Genomic DNA, 14,802 nt, shown 5'->3' with positions numbered 1-14,802 from the left:
CAATGTGTGAGATTACTTGTTTTCTCCTTCTTCTAGAAGGAAAATTACCATTAATTTAATAGTTTAAACATTATGTATTCTCTTATACATCTAAAGATCAGAAGCCAGAAGGAGACAAAAATCAAGGTGTTTGTGGAATGTCCTTCCTTCCAGAGGGAAAACTCCATTTTCCAGCTTTTTGTCAGCAACCTTACATCCTTAATTCACAGTCCTCTTGTCTTCAGAGACAGCAGGACCAATCTGCGCCCTTCTATGTCTCTCATTCTGCCCCTGACTCTTCTTTCCATCTTTCTCCTTCACCTTTAAGAAACTTCGGATTACACAGGGCTTGCTGGGTTAGTACAAGGTCAGCCCCCTTATGTCAAAATCAGAAGGCTGATTAATTCCACCTGCAGCCTTCACTCCCACAAATTCTCAAATTCAAGATGAGGATATGGACATTTTTAGTGAATCATTGTTCTGTGAACTCCAAGCGTGTGCAGTCCAGGCTTATACAATGGCGAGATGGAAGCGTCCCTTAGACAAATGTCCTCCTTCACCCGTGCACGTATTTACAATTCAAAGCCTACAACTGAGGCATAGAACCTTAGTTGTACATCTGGTGTGCAAATGAGTCTTCTTGTTTATGATAGGTGCACAGGTCAATTGCAGGTCTATTGACCTTTAATAAATTCTGTGCTGTGTGTACAAGACTAGAAGTATACTGACTTGTCTCACAGCCCTGATATCTCACACTATGTGAGAGTTCCAGTATCTCTCTTTGATATAGGAATCAACTGTAGGTGGGCTGTCACACTTGTGCACATACCAATTCTCTCGCTGGCACACACCCACACACCTCCTAAGGTTTCTGAATGAGGCCCAGCTGATGGAGGGAAAGTTTTCTTTGTTGATTTCTAGGGATTTTGTTCTTAATTTCCTGTGGCTAAATCCATTTCCAGCTGGTTTCCTGAGCTGACTATTTGCTAACCCCAACAACACTTCATTCTGATGAAAAGTGGGTGGAAACATATTTACATCTAAATCTAAGAACCCTACATCCCTGCAGTATGCACATTTACCCAGTATCCCTCACGTTCTACTGAGGGTGCATACGCTAGGGATCACATACACTGGTCAGCCTCTGTGACGTGGAATATAATGAAGTACTCTGGGCCCTGAGTAACTTTACATCCTCTTTCTGGTAGTGAATCATAAACACTTGGTCTAAGCTCAGAAACAGTGCTCTATTCCCCAAATACAAAGTCTTCTACTCCTCTCCCCATGTTTAAAACATCATCAGCTAAATATTTGATTACTTTTGTTAATTCCCCTGTTGAGGACCATTAGTCTGAATTTCTTTCTTGAAAGCCCTTGTAAATGGTAGAGTGATAGGAAGAGAGGGCCTAGGTGTTGTCTATTGCTGACTTATCTGGAGTAGCTTAGAAAAGAAGCCAAAGCTTCAGGCAATTTTTCTCCTCCAAACTCTGATTCTTAACACCATCATCAAGAGAAGATGATGGTGTAAATCTGGCCGACAAATGACCAGACATTCTTTTTTTGGTTTCTGTGGCCATCAAAACATGTGTTGTCTTAAATCCCAGATTTCATGCCATTTTGAAACTAATAAGCATCATGATTAAATCTTGACAATAAGAATGAAGAATCATGGCACATGTATATGAAAATGTCAAAAAACAGAGAGTGAAGGAGGGGTTTTGTCCTGCCAGTGTGAGGACGGCATTTGGATTTTTGGAACTCATGTAAGAAGCCACACAGACATGGAGGCTGTGCTTTATATAATCTCAGAATTTAGGAGGGAGAGAAATAAGATTCCCCAAGTGAAGTAGCCAGATTGACTAAGTGATCCATGAACCCTGGATTCTATTGAAATAACTTCTGTGAGGTATCTCTGTGTTTTATTCAATAAATAAAAATGACTGCAAAAGACACCATATGTCATCTTTGAACTATAAGCACAGGTGCCAACACACATATGAACATGAATATTCCTACATATACCATATAGATATACCTTATACATATGTACATGCAAAAATTGTCATAATGAAACCTGCAACTTTCTATTCTGGTTTAAATATTAAAATAAAAATAATGATAGTAATTAGTAACATAGTAGTTCTATATTAACAAGAAATCATTCTATGATATTCTGTTTTTTTTCCATTTTTTTATTGAGAAAAGGAGAAAAAAAAAACAAGTTTCCACCTCCTCCCAGCCTCCCATTTCCCTCCCCCTCCTCCCACCCTTCTCCCCCTCCTCCCACCCTTCTCCCCCTCCCCCCACTCCTCTCCCTCTGGGTGGGCAGGGAACCCTGACTGCTCTATGATATTCTGTTTTATCACCACCAAGCAACATGTTCATAGTCAATGTTCATAATTGGGCCATGTAGTAGCTGGATAAACTTAGGAGTGAACAACTTGGGCAATTTTCCAGATGAAGTTCCCACTTAGACAATGATAGAGTTAATTTTTGAGAGATACCTGACTGATTGCAGGACCCCAGTTCTAAATTGCTATGCAGTGCTCCTTCTGTGCATCTAAAATACATGTCATCAGAAGTGCTCAAACATTCAAGCATCATCTTGGAGGCATTATTTGATTATTAAAAAAAATAGAATGTGTACCAGAAGAGCCCTGAGAAAGCCAGAGCCCAAGTGTGAGTACTCTACGTGAATATGTCTGAAGGCCATTATTCCAACACACTGGGATTCTTCTGAGACTTGGGACCAGAGAGCATTCAATGGACCTAGTATCTGACATTTTCTTTAACATCTTATAACATACTCAAAATCAGTCACAATTTCTCTGCCTAATTTCTCCCTTTCATAAATTTGGAATTAACTGCTGAGACTTGAAACTGCTAAAGACCATGGAACATCCCAACAAGGACAATAAGGGTTGCCTCAGCAGCTCTTCCTGATTGAACATGAATTCAACCTTCATGATTTAACTTGCTAATGACATGTGTGTGAGCCTCAAGATTCATTTTCCTTTAGGTCATGAAAATATTTTATGGGGAGGGAATCCCATGACCTTTCTTCAAATTCTAGTAGAAGTCCTTAATACCTTGTTTGAGCATTGCTTTGGAAATGCAGCTTCATATACATACGTGTGTGTATATATGCAAATGTATGTGTATATAAATGAATTTGATATTGAGATGAAAATCACATTTATTACACATGTAAAGATCTTCTGTTGTAATAGATAATGAATGACATTGATGAAATCACTCTACCTTTAATAGAATGCCCACTTAAAAAGTGACTAATGACAGCTAAATCCACTAAAATATTGTTCTCCCAAGAATTAATGCCAATGCAACAAGTGTTCACCAAATGTTCACTGAACACCAGCCTTGCTCTAGGCAGGCAGGATACACAAATTTAAAAAGGAGAAAAATGATCAATACCTAAGCTTCATATTTCAAGACACAGCAATACCATCAGGAAGCCCCAATTAAAGGCCTTAGTGTAAGCTCAGCTTTCTCAGCATATGGGCTTGCATAACTTAATGTGGAGATCATTTTTAAAAACGGGGCAACAGAATAAGGTCTCTGAGTATGCAAAAACCAAAACTCAACTCAAACTCATGTGTGTAGTGGGTCCAAGGTTTTCGGACGGTGAGTTGCATTGTGCAACTTAACTGAAATCTTGGATTTGAACATTTGAACATACAATATACTTATCTTGCTCTGTGAATGACATCATACTACCCAGGGTCGACAAAGGCTGCTTGAATCACATTGACTCAGACTTGAGACTACTGTGTGGTACACTACAGTGATTTTAATATAGAAAGTCTTTGGCTCTTATAGAAACATAACTGGTTTAATCATGGAAAACAAAGACTTTTTTTTACATCCCTACTCTCATTCCTCACCATGCAGGCATCAGATTAATATATCTTTGGATTGTGCTTTGTTAGAATATTTCATTTAAAAAATTTCTGTTTGAAAATCTAACCCCCTTCCATGATAAAAGTCTTGGAGAGGTCAGGAATACAAGGGATATTCCTAAACATAGTAAAAGCAATTTACAGCAAGTAGATTGCCAACATCAAATTAAATGGAGAGAAACTCAAAGCAATTTCACTAAAATCAGGAACAAGACGAGGTTGTCCATTTTCTCCATACCTATTTAATATAGACCCTGGAATTATAGCTAAAACAATAAGACAACTAAAAGAAATCAAGATGATACAAATTGGAAAGGAAGAAGTCAATGTTTGATTATTCACAGATGATATTTTAGTATACCTAAGAGACCCTAAAACTTTGCCAGAGAACCCCTACAGCTGATAAACACCTTTAGTCAAGTGCCTGGATATAAGATTAACTCCAAAAAATTGATAGCCCTCCTATATACAAATGATAAATAGGCTGAGAAAGAACTCAGAAAATAAGCACCCTTTACAATAACTGCAAATAATATAAAATATGTTGGCGTAACTCTAACCAAGCACCTTCATGACAAGAACTTCAAGTCTCTGAAGAAAGAAATTGAAGACGATATCAGAAGATCAAAAGATATCTCGTATTCATGGATCAGCAGGACTAGCATGGTAAAATAGGCAATCTCCAGATTCAATTCAATTCCAAAAAAAAAAAAAACCTGCATGATATTAGCATTAAAATAGATAGGTAGATCAATGCAATCAAATCAAAGATCCAGACTTAGGACCACACACCTATGGACACCTGATTACAAACATAGAGGCCAAAATTATAAAATAAAAAGAAGCAAAAAATGGTGATAGTTTAACTGGATGTCAGCATATGGAAGAATGCAAGTAGATCTGAAACTATCATGCTGCACAAAAAAGTCAAAGTGGATAAGAAACCTCAACACAAATCCAGGCACACTGTATCTGAAAGAAAAGAGAGTGAAAAATAATCTCAAACTCATTGGCACAGAAAACAACTTCCTGAACAGAACACCAATAGCACAGGCATTAAGACTGACAATTCGTAAATGGAACCTCATGAAATTGAAACGTTTCTGTAAGGTAAAGGACACTGTCAATAGGACAAAATGTCAGCCTACAGAATGGGAAAAGATTGCCACTAACCCCACATCTGACAGGGGATTGATTTCCAAAATATACAAAGAACTTAAGAAACTAGATATTAACAAACCAAATAATCCAATTAAAAAATGGGATACAGCTCTAAACTGAGAATTCTCAGCAGAAGAATCTCATAGGGAAGAGAAGAACTTAAAGAAAAGCTCAAAATCCTTAGCTATCAGAGAAATGCAAATCAAATCAACTCTGAGATCCCACCTTCCACATGTCAGTATGGCTAAGGTCAAAAACCCAAATGACAGATCATTCTGGAGAGGATGTGAAGCAAGGGATATACTTTTCAGTACAGTATACCCAACCTCCTTTTTGTCTTGCTGGTGAATCCCATCTTTCCAATTCTTCCCCCTCTCCCTGTAAGTCCCTCCTATCCTCTCCTGTTTAGATATTGACCATTCAGCTCCTTATTAAAGATGTTGTCTTAGGCCGGTGAGGTAAAGCAGAAATATCTCCACACAGTGTAATAAAATATCCCACAACATCTCTCATTTTTTATCTAAATAAAAAAAGGTTTTAACTCTGACATAGTAAAACTATATAAAACAAGAACAATTATCAAGTAAGACTTATATTCACAATGTCTAGTCCATTTGTGTTTAGCAAACTCAGTGAAAGTACTCAATTACATATCCTACCTTGGTTAGTCCAAAGTTTTGTACCTAAATTACTTTCTATCATAACTTGTATTACCAACCTAAAAATATCTCCTTAAACATTAAAATGTTTTCTCAATAAACAACTTAAACATTTATATCTCTTGATTTTATAAACTTTACATCTCTTTTGTAAGTTTCTCACAAATTTGGTAATAAAAGTATAATTACCTAGTCCTCAACCCCATTAGAGACCTGAGAAGGATAAACTATTACCTGAGTAAACAGGGAGTTCAGAGCAAATAATTTCCAAAACTTTAGAAAAGACAGAGAAGGCTGGCTTCCTGGACAGTCATGCAAGACTCCAATGTAACACTGTATCATCCATCTTTGGCCTTCAGGCCTAGAATATCTGATAGGCTTTTCTGTGAGGTGGGAATTTTGAAGGACTGGCCAATCTTGTACTAGCACAGTTCAGCAATCATCTTCCTTTGTCTCATACTTGTCCAGCTTGAACAGCAGTCAAGAAAAGGGCATGTTTCTTGTTCAGTGGCTAACTTTGCCACATTTAATCAAGCTCTATATGGAGTTATGCCCATTATCTTCTCTGAAATCAATTGGTGCTATGGAGGAGCAGCTGTATCTCATTGTATGAAAAACCTTAAATTATTAAAACATTTTAAATGCCATATTCTGTAGATCTCAGAATTGTTTGAAGACCACCTATCTAAAACATATCTCTTTAATATTGAAAACATACATAATGTGACCACAAGTTTGATTGTCATAGACTATCTACTAACCTTCATTTTTTAATTATCTTAAACAGTTTGCAATAATAGCTTTTAAAGACTAATCTATCTTACATTTTTAATGAACTGTTATTTTTGTATTACTTTACTATCTTTAAAAACTTTATTGTTTTCTACTTATTTTTTTCCATAAAATGTCTATAACCATTTTCTTACCTTTTTTCAGCACCTAAGCACATTTTCAAGCCTACTGTACATAGGCTTTCTCTGTCTGGACTTAGCTTTCTGGTGCCTGGCTCTGGAAAAATGTTGCAAAGCCCTTCTGTGCACCTGCAGGCTCCTTCAGTGGCTCTGCTCAACACATACTGCTGGCACCTGCCTCTGTGTCTCTTGGGTCCATGAGACCCAAGGTTTACTTTTGCAGGGAACAGCCAGATACCTTGTTTACCTGTTCCAGCACTACGAAGTTGTAGGACTGAACTGCAGCAGGCATTTGTATCTAGTCTTCCATGGAGTAGCATGCCAGCTCTTCATAGGCTTTACACTTGCATGCCTTCATATTGGACATCAAATGCAGTTAGATTTTTGTTGGAACACCAGCTCTCAAATAATGACACAGAGACTTTTTATTAAGTATGAAAGCTTGACCTTAGCTTAGGTTTGTTCCAAAATATCTCTTAAAACTTAAATTAACCCTTCTCTATTATATTAATCTACTTTCCACCACATGACTCATTACCTCTCTTTAGTGAGGTATGTTCAGCTTTCTCCTTATCTTGATGAATCCTGCCTCTTTGATTCTTCCCCCAAGTACCTTTCTCTTCAGAAGTCCCTCCTATCCTCTCCTGCCTATCTATTGGCTGTTCAGTTCTTTATTATACCAATCAAAAGGTATCTGAGGCAGGTGAGACAAAACAGAGACATTTTTACACAGTGTGATCAAATATCCCACAACAGGAGAGTTGCCCAGAAAGGATTCGGGCTAGTTAGTCTAGAGTATGCAGCATGGAAGATAACAAGACATAAGGGGAAACCGAGTTGGCAGTATGCCCTCTGCTTGAGCACTGTGGCACAAATTCACCTACATCTATCACCTCTCTCTCTCTCTCTCTCTCTCTCTCTCTCACACACACACACACACACACACACACACACGCACGCACAGAGAGAGAGAGAGAGAGAGAGAGAGAGAGAGAGAGAGAGAGAAATAAGCACAGAGACACGGACACAAAAGCAGACAGAGAGATGAGGAAGAAAAACAAGTTAAACTAAAATAATTAAAACAATATAAATGTATTGTTCTACATGGGTTTGGAGGATAGAATGCTAGTATTACAGTTTACTGGATAGCTCTGGTTCAGTTAGAACCAGTCTACTAGTGAGGTCCGTCTTTGACCTTGTAGTTAGGAAATTGATTTAAAAAAATTTGAAGTCACCCAAAGGTTAACTGAAGCCTTATGATTTGTTTCTAGGTGGCTCCGGCACTTTGTCAAGTTAATACAGGTTCTCAACAGGAGGTCCTGATGCTCAACACACATTTCTTTTTGTGGATCTGCTTCACCATCCCAAGAACAGAAAGTGTGATCCGTGAAAATGTAAAGCAAAAGCTTTAAAGCATTCAGGATGTAATCTGGAAGGAATCAGTTCTGCAGGACCCAAGTTTTCTGTACTCTGTGAAAGGAGAGTGGACAGAGGAACAAATGCCAAGAGATGGAGTCTCTGGAAACCCTTTTCTAAGTGAACTGCCTGTTAAAAGATCCTGTGGAGGATGAGTGTTGGTGTTTTAGTATGGAATGTGCTTCTTGAAAACATTTGTTGACGTGTAAATAGCAAAGAGCATACATAATGCTGGGCAGTCTGTGACAGTCACTAGGGGTGACCTCCTGATACAATTAAATAAAAAGCTGTTAAAGCAGACTGAAGAAGGCTGCCATCAGCAACCCTCAGCCTGTTTTTGAGTGTGTTTCTATTCATGTGTGTATATGGAGACTAGAAGTCATGCTTAAGTGTCGTTCTTCAGTCAATCACTGTACACCTTTTATTATTAAATAAGGTCTCTCACTGACCTTCAATTTGCCAATTTGCCTAGGGTATCTGGTCTCTGAGTCTCAGGAATGCTCCTGTCTCTGACTCCCTAATGCTAAATTTGCAAGTGTATGCCACCATATTTGGCTTTTTAAAGTAAGTTCTGGGAATGGACTTCAGATTTTCATGCTTGAATAGTAAGTACTATACTGACTGAGCTATCTCACTGAACTATCCCCCCAGGTCCTGTTTTCCTGTCTTTAAATGCAGTAGTACTCTAAGATGATGACAGAAATCATATAGTAATTACACAGACCAGAGCCAATGTCATTTATTATAACTATCTGTATCTAATTGCGTGTGATAAGTTTTCATATGAGTGGCAGCATAGTTAAGCATGCTTATCCAAACATAAGCACAGGCTGATAAGCAATGTCTTGTGTTATGGTTTCATTGCATAATAGCACTTTTTCAGCTCCATTATAATCTCATGAAAAGTACCATTGCATATGTGTTCTGTCCTTGACTAAAAATTTGTTGTGTTTTTAATAATACTTGGAAAGCAATTGGCATGTCAGCTCTCCTTGGTTGTTCAGGCTTTGTTGAGTTTTCCTTATAGTGATGAAAGATTGTATCTTGATTTTATCTATAAAATTTACATATGGAACCAAAATAGCCTTACTCATTCATTTGTCCACATAACAAATCTGCTGCCCCCAAACACTGTAACTATGGCAACTCATTCACATAAAGTGTAAACTATTGGCATATGGACAGATAATGACTGGTCTAAATAGCAGCTTATCCTTTGTGTGAGAGTGCCCTATTTTTTGCACTTGTATAATGATACAATCTGCAGGCTTTCGAAGTAAATCTGGGACACCTTCAACTCATTCTGACAACTTTGGTCCTTTCAACATCACTTGCTGGGCTTTCAAACTTCCTACATACAGGGTGAAATGCATCATGCCCTCAGCCTTGGAGTACTGAAGGCATGGCGCCCCCGAACCGGCAGATGCCCTGCTGTGAAGCTACTCTGGGCAGGACTAAGAAGAGCCCAAGTCAAAGCAGCAAATGTGAGGAGAATGAATCTGCGACAGAGCGCTAAAATAGAAGAGGAGCCAAGGAAATGAAATGTAAAAGATTTTGAAAAGCAACTTTTGGTTGAATCAAATTAATTAGTTAAAATAAATGTAAACCTCATTCCTCTCGGCTGTACAAAATTCCACACTGCTCAGGAGACTATCTCCTTTAATTTGAAGAACCAAAGCAGATGCTCCCCCAAGGCCAGCACCTGTTCAGTTCTGTATCCCCAGCAAGGACTGCCACAGGGGTGAAGTGCTCGTTCCAAAGACAGAACATTAAACTTCAGCTGGAATGCTGGTGGAGGCTGGCATCTTGAGTCAATACCCAGCACTAACTTCAACTGAAGCCTTCCACACACAATCAAAATTGTATTTTTTTTCCTAATAGTAAGGCTATTGCCTTTTCTGATTTCTTTTATGGGCTTCCTGCAGAGTGTGCGTGATGGGCAGATATTGGAAATTGAGTGTGGATTCTCTTTCAACTGCGACAATAAAGCTGATGCTAAAGTTGGGCTTAGCAAAGGTGACTGCTAATGTTCCTTCTGATATGACTGATTTATTTTGCCTTGAGGTACAAACTAATTCCCAGTAAGATCTGGAGATAACTTTAATTTAAATAACGCTACAGATAAAATGTCTAAAAGGGAAACACAAATTGTCTGAAGTTTTGCAGGGCTATTTATTGTTGGGTTACCAGTTATGTTAATTACACTACTGACACAACTCCTTTCTGTTTATCATATATGGGTGAATTGATGTTTCTTATTATTTGCCATTTAATGATTAAAATATGTAGAATATCACTTCTATTGCTTATTAATGAAGGGAAACATCAACATGCTAAAAAACTGAAACAATTTTTGCATATAATATGTGTGACATATGTACTTGTATCTATACATGTGTTTGTATCTCTGTGGGAGCACATGCGTATTTGTGTGCGTGTGTGCAGTGTGTGCATGTGTATTTCTAGAGTTGATGCTGAGTGTCTTACTTGATTGTTCTCTACTTTTTTTACTGAGGCAGGGTCTTTCACTGAACCAGAAGTCAACCATTTTGGCCAGTTCGGCTAGCCATTTTACTGAGGCATGGTGCCTTTGCCTCCCATGCAGGGGGATTACAGTAAGTCTACTATGCCCATCAGGCTTTTGTATAGACTCTTGGAATCTCAACTCCATTCCTCACTGAGCCATCTTCTCAGCCCCCTGAAGCAATTTTTAGATCAAAATCCTTCTTGCCACGTTTGGAGAAAAGAACTAGAGCTTGGCAACAGCAGACCAGTTTGACCATTCTGTCCTGGACTGCTGCTTGACTGTAGCTTCAGTTTCTCTAATCACAAAAAGAAGTAGGAGTTGTAGTCACTGTAGTTTCCAAAGGTTAAATTAGTTACTATCTACACATGTGGAACTGTGCTGGTTAGTGTTAAATAAAGTGACAGCTATGTTTTCTTCTCCTGGGTGATTCTGGCAACATAGAATTTGTAAAGAATTTTGTTGTTGTTGTTGTTTATTTGATTTTTATTTTGTTTCATTTTTCACTTGGATTTCAAAGAAGTTAAAATGGCTTCTCATGTGTCAAAAGAGGTTTACCAGGGCTGAAGAGATGATTCAGTGGTTAAGAGCATTGACTTCTCTTTCAGAAAACCTGGGTTCAATTCCGAGCGCCCACATGGTAACTCACAACTGTCTGTAATTCCAGTTTCTGGAGATCAGACACCCTCACACAGACATACATGCAGGTAGAACATCAATACACATAAAAATAAATACATCTTTAAAAAAGAGATTTACTTAAAATTGTACATAAAGTGACAGGGGAATGGTCTTGTTGGGAAATGTGTGTCCAAACTTCATCTCATAGTAAGACTTACACCTGGCTTCAAATTGATGACAACTTAGACAGTTACCTTAAGTGTTCTTTCATAGGTCATCACAAACCATTTACTGCCATCTCAAGAAAAAAGCCAAGCACTAAAATAAGCCCATCTTCGAAACTGTTGGTTTCTAGAAAAAGTATAAAGGACCTAGCACAAGATTTTAGGAATAAAGAGATGTGATACTTATAAGAAATTCTCCAATTTATACACATATACATACATATACACACACACACAACCTTATAGCATTTAAGAATTACAGTTTAGTAAGTGTTGTCCGTTGCCAGATGTTATGTGTATGTGTTTGTAAGTCTTAAGAATCAGTCTTAAAAATACGTTCACAGGAGATCAAATATACTACCAAATCACAGAGCAATGTGTCTTCTGAATTACTTAGATATCACAATTAGCAAAGACCATTAATGTTCATGGGAGGAGAACATCTGCGTCTACGTCCTCAGATCCAGTCATAACTGTGGAAAGAAACCCTAATGTTCACAAAAAGGATAAAGATCACTTGGAATGATGTTACAAGAGTAGCCACAGGCTGAATCAATGCTCTTTCCTTCAACTAGAAAAGCAAACCCTCCGTTTCTGCATAGTCTTCTTGAAAGCAGGGAAATAAGCCATTCAATTGAAGATTTAAGGGTCTAAGGCTTGAGATATAGTGTAACTGTGGCTCAAAAAATATTAAATGGCAGAGGTTAGATATGAGAGGAGATGGCTCAGCAGCTAAGAGCACTAACGACTCTCCAAGAGGACCAGGGTTCAGTTTTCTGTACTCAGATAGCTGTTCACAAACCATCTGTAACTCTAGTTTAAGGGCATCTGACACCCTCTTCTGACCATCGTAGATACTACACATGTGTGATAGACACAGATTCAGGCAAACACTCTTACACATAAAATAAAAATAAATAAAATCTCAAATATAATCAATGAAATGACAAACAAGAAGACTATTTAAGGTCTGGAGACATAGTTCAGAGCTTAGAGGTAGCATGATGGTTAAACATGTGAGTACAACCCTGCTAACACACACACACACACACACACAGAGAGAGAGAGAGAGAGAGAGAGAGAGAGAGAGAGAGAGAGAGAGATCTCATTGAGATAGTAGAGCAATTGAAAACACTGGGAAGGCATAGCTCTGTGTATAAAAGCTCTCACTCACAGATATAAGGATCCTTAGTGGTCAGTCTCCTTGAGTTTGATATGATTGAATCTGTTATCAGGGTCTGGAAAACAGCCTCTCTTTGTATGCATCTTAACCCTAGAACCTCGCCATGGGGAGCTGACAGGAACTTGGTCCCCAGCCCTAATCCTTACAAAAGGTTCTGTAATAACCTTCTTCCTAGATTTCTTTCCTTGGTATCCAAATTAGTCCTGTACTTATACATAAAATTTTCTAATTCAAAATAATTATTATTGCTGAAGGAAGAAATGATTTGGGGGATGCAGGCAGACAGTGAAAAGTCCACATAAACTAAATTCCCCCCTCCCCTATTGGTAACTGGTATAACAGCTTAATTCTCTGGGTGACGGAGACACATTTTATAAACTGAGAGTTAAGAGCAGAGGAAAGAATAACATTACTATTTTGGTCTTGCTACAAGTAACAACATTCTTAAGTCTTATCTTTTATTTTATTATTTTTTATAATGTATGAATTTTCACAGTTCTCTACTTAGTAACATAGACTCTGATTTTATGAAAGCTTGCCATGGCTTGGACTCCTGATTCTGTCCCTTCATGCCTGACTTCAGACATTTTCCCCCTCTAATCCTCACTGGAAAATGAAGTCTTTGTCTTAGCTATTGCTCATGTTGGGGACTCTAGAATACATTTGCTTGTTCTGTGCAGGATGTGGTGCTTAACACATAATAAGCACACACAATTTTTTTAGCTATTTTACTATGTCCCTTAGTCTGTTCTGACTCCAATTACAAAATACTGCGGGTCCTTTTAAGCAGCAGAAACTTATTGCTCACAATCTAAAGGCCAAGAAGGCTGAGATCCAGGCGCCAACCAATTTCAGTGTCTTTTGAGGAAGCATTTCTCATGGATGGCATTTTCCAAGTGTACACATTTCAGAGGATGGGACAAACAAGCCTGAGCTCTCTTTGTAAAGGTGCTAACTCTATTTGCAAGCATTCATGACCTCATTACCTCCCCAAAGCCACATTTCTTAATACTAACATTAAAGATGATAATTCAGTGTAAGTTTTGTAGGGATATAAATACCCAGATCATAACACTCTTAGTCTCAGCAGATGGAAATTTGTTTGTTTTGATTTTTTTTGCAGGCAGTCAGGTTGGGGTTGATAAGGATATGAGTTGAGAAGGATTCTGGTCTTGTCGTCAACATCTTTATGAACTGTCCCTTCCAGATACTCCTAAAAGAACAGTAAATGAAGTCTATGGCTTTCCAGAGTGCCTTTACTAGTATGTGTGAGGGAGAGAAAGAGGCAGTAGAGGCACAAATATAATGCTAAGACAATGGTGTGGAGCAGAGGAATAAACTTGTTAGCGTGACTTCTGGAAGGGCCAACTGTATATTATATGGGTGGGGTCCAGCACAAAATAAAAACATCCCTTGCTTATATTTTAAGTTGATATCCATTGAACATTAAATCAAGTGGGCCCTATCAGGGTTTAAAACCTGTGTCAAATCATAGGGCAGACATCCGGGGTTCTGGTCCTGAATGCACAGCCAAATCAGTAGCAAGAGAGAACATCAGGGAACTTCCAGTGAGTAGATAGGGGATTTTAGTTCAGACTTAGAGGTTGGAAATGACGTTGAAAGAATGGTCAGAACTTTCCAGATAAATAATATAATTTATACCAAGTGTATATAGAATTAAAATATATCTGTGAGTGCAAACATATATTTTTAATTCCATAAATATATAATATATATGTATGTATGCATGTATGTATGTATACTTACACACATGAATGAGATTTCTTGAGGAAGAAATGATTCAATTTCTTGATTCAATTATCTGGAGGGATAACAACAATGAATACTACTGAATCCAAATTATTTAGTAAACAAGAGACAATCTAAAATAGCACCAAGATCAGAACAATTTAGGAAGATATGTGCTGGAAGGAAGACTGACAATTGATCTGTATAAAGATGCCAGACAGCAAAGACTCTCAGAATGATCACAGTCCATTCGCACGAGAAAGGCCAACAGGCTTTGGCTGCTCCTCTGCAGTCTGTCTGCTTCTCCTCCTCCTTTCCATAAAGCTGGCCTATGTTTCCATTTTGAGGACATCTTCAATTATACAATGTGGGCCAAAGGGGGAAAAAAAAAACATAATGAAATTTCAACCGTATTGCTTCTTTTCTCTCTAGACAGCTTTTCAAGAACGTCTCCA

Source organism: Microtus oregoni, unplaced genomic scaffold, assembly GCF_018167655.1.
Source record: "Microtus oregoni isolate MIOR12 unplaced genomic scaffold, Mior012 000041F_ref0000270, whole genome shotgun sequence".
Taxonomy (NCBI): domain Eukaryota; kingdom Metazoa; phylum Chordata; class Mammalia; order Rodentia; family Cricetidae; genus Microtus; species Microtus oregoni.
This window is presented reverse-complemented; position numbering follows the sequence as displayed.